The 3,278-nt window shown below is 49.5% G+C and overlaps 1 non-coding gene across 1 annotated transcript; it reads right to left on the reverse strand.

Annotated features, from left to right (window-relative positions):
* Positions 1–2,737: 2,737 nt before the first annotated feature.
* On the reverse strand, positions 2,738–2,809 carry TRNAM-CAU. The gene has a single exon. It is a non-coding gene; the product is annotated as a tRNA-Met (tRNA).
* Positions 2,810–3,278: the final 469 nt, after the last annotated feature.

Below are 3,278 nucleotides of genomic sequence, written 5' to 3' on the forward strand. Positions count from 1 at the left end.
ACAGGAACTTGCTCAAGGTAGATAATGCCAGATTAACACACTGCCTTTCTTTGATAAGGTAACCAACCTTTTCAGACAAGGCAAATGCAGTCATTCTTCACCAAGAGGTTATAATAAAACCAGAAAAGGGAAGATATATAAGAAATGGGAATTTTGAAGTGAGGAAAGCACTGACAAACACAAAGATCATGACGGATTCCGATGGAATGAGAACAAACATGCCAGAAGCAATTACTGGTGGAATTCCTCCAGGTCTGGACTTGGAATGGACCTTACTTAATGTTTTGCTCCCAGCTGTGGCACAAGACGTCAGAAGGAGCCCGTGGCATTAACCGATGACACAGTGCTGGGTATTGTCAGTAATGAGGCACGTGAGACGCTACCCACAGAAAGCTTGTTGGCTTGAGCAAACAGCCGTGCTAGGTAGTAAAAGAAATTAGGTGAAATGTAGGGCAGAGAATGGGACTTGATCTGAGAAATAGGAAGTTCTGCCATGAGCTAGGTGCTCCTCAGCTAGAAATAGAGGTTTGCCAGGGGAAAGGTTTGTCCTGCTTGTCCAGGGCAGCTCAAGCTCAGCTGTAACCAAGATTTGGGACACCTTTTTCCCTTCGCTCACATCACAGGTTGTGACAGTGATAGCTGTGGCTCAGGCCTTTGCTGTCCACATCATGTCACCTCTTGCACGAGGAGAGGTTGCCCTGAGAGCACTCCTCTTCCCCACAGCTGAACGTGGACATCCCCAGCTTCTGCTGTTTGCTCCTTCTTCTCTGAGAAACAAGGCAGAAACCCTAGCCAGGCACAGCAAGAAGATCCTGCCTTCTGCCAGTTCCTTCTCCAATGCACGGGGATGGGGCTATGGGCTCTGAGCTGGCTGGTGCAAGGGGGGAGATGTTCAGTTCCTGGGCACTGTTTGCTACCAAAACGTCTGTTTCCCGTGGGGAGAAGACGTCTGGCTGGCTGTGGATCTGGTGCACAAGTTGCATCATGCTGCATTAGTCAGTCGCAGCATGACTATGAGCCACCAGCACACGGGAAGCGCAGCTATAGCGTGCACACCAAGAAAGACTGGACGGCAGGGAGAGGGCAGGGTTAGCTCCGCCTAAGTGCCGTCTGGAAGGCTGTGATCACCCACATTCACAAAGGGTTTGTTCAAGATGCAGAGAAGAAATCATGAATGAGCAGGGGCTGGAAAACCCTGTGTTGTAAGAGGGGATGCAAAAGTGTCAGGCTTGTTTCAGCTGGCAGGGGAATAGGATTGCTGCCCATCAAAGGGGCTGGGCATTTGGCAGTCTGGACAGAGGTGAAGCAAGACCAAGAGTAAAGGGCAGAGCTGGCCACAGATAAATCAAGGCTGCAAGTTATCAGGTGTGGACCGCCATAAGATCTCTTTCTAACAGAAGTGTGGGGCAAACAACCTGACATGTTTCAAGTGAAGCTTGATTTGTTCAGGTGGATTTGCATTACGTGTTTGCAGTTGAAGACGGGGCTTAGGACAGAGATCCCTTCCTGCCATACATCCTCTGTCTCTTTGTGAGTTCCTAGCACTTCCAATCGGACGTGTCATTGACCCTCTGAGATTTCAAACAAACAAATCTCATGGCTGACCCCAAGTAAATCTGAGAAATATTCCTCTCTTCCTGAAATACCCAAGTCACCGGGAACGTCACAGTGGCAAGGAGGAAATGATGCATCTCCCACTTCAGAGTCACTGAGGGAGCTGCATGGCCACTGATTCATAAATCCTACCCAGTCTTCAGGCAGTGCTATTTCCTGGTTACATGCACACGGGTACCTGTGTCTACGTGCAAGGCTGAGAATGGCCCAGCACTCACTGGGATGCCATACCAGCAGCAAAATGGGCATTGAAGAAATAGAAATAACCTGCCATGTGTTTTTCCATACCAACACTTGCACATGTTCACAGCGGTGCTTCTAAAGTCCCATTTTGACCAGTGTACATGTGTACACACACGGATGTGTAGCCATGCAAAATGGAGGGGTGGAGGGCAGGGGAAGGCAGGAAGAAGATGCCTAACTTCAAATACGGATACGCTACTTGTTCTTGTCTGTGTTACAGGACATTACAGTTTCAAGGACGATCATGCTTCTCCTTCTGGAGACACCACTGTGAAGTTATTTTTGTAGTTAAATTGTGGACATTAGTGCAATTTGTGTTACCAAAATGGCCCATAGTTCCAGTTCACCCCTGTCCTGGTTTGAGTTAGGATAGAGTTAATTAGGATAGAGGGGGGAGGGTGAGCGAACAGCTGTGTGGTGGTGTTTAGCTGCTGGCAGGGTTAAACCACAACAACCCCATAGCATCATAGCATCACAGAATGGTTTGGGTTGGAAGGGACCTTAAAGCCCACCCAGTCCCAGCCCCCTGCCATGGGCAGGGACACCTCCCACCAGCCCAGGCTGCCCAAAGCCCCATCCAGCCTGGCCTTGAGCACCTCCAGGGATGGGGCATCCACAGCTTCTCTGGGCAGCCTGTGCCAGGGCCTCACCACCCTCTGAGTGAAGAATTTCTTCCTAATGTTTTAACTAAATCCCACCTCTTTTCATTTAAGACCATTCCCCCTTTTCCTATCATTATCTGCCTGAGCAAAGAGTCCCTCTCCATCCTTTTTATAAGCCCCTTTTAAGTCATCGAAAGGCTGCGCTAAGGTCTCCCCGGAGCCTTCCCAGCTCTCTCAGCCCTAAAACTCACAGCAGGAGCCAGGAAAACTAAAGCCTATAGCAGAGGATGGTTTCGATCCATCGACCTCTGGGTTATGGGCCCAGCACGCTTCCGCTGCGCCACTCTGCTAGCTCCTGACAGCATCTTAGTGATGCAGGAAAGTGATGGAAATCAGCATCCAAAGACAGGGGTAGGAGGAGCTGTTGAGATAGGGGAAATCCTCCCTGCTGCAAAACTAAGCGTGACCGGCATTTCTTCTCAAAGTTCATACACAGCTTGGAAAAACAGAGCTGCAGTGACTGAACTTGGGGAGATGGAAATGAGAAGGAACTTCACAGGGTGGGTTATTCTACTGCTGGCAGACCCGGGCTCTCCCCAGAATTGCAATCAGATTGCAGCCTCTCCTGTGTTTCCCTGGAGACTTTTGTTAGTCACAGACCTGCTGGTTCATCGTTGGAAACTTTTGATGAGAAAGGTCGTGATGGGTACCCTTTTCTGCATTCCTAACAGACCTGGAAGGTCTGCTGTGAAGTTAGCATCGTGGACACATGGACACAAAATACAAGTTAGCGTCATGGACACAAGGACACAAGGACAC

This window comes from Oxyura jamaicensis, chromosome 2, assembly GCF_011077185.1.
Source record: "Oxyura jamaicensis isolate SHBP4307 breed ruddy duck chromosome 2, BPBGC_Ojam_1.0, whole genome shotgun sequence".
NCBI lineage: Eukaryota > Metazoa > Chordata > Aves > Anseriformes > Anatidae > Oxyura > Oxyura jamaicensis.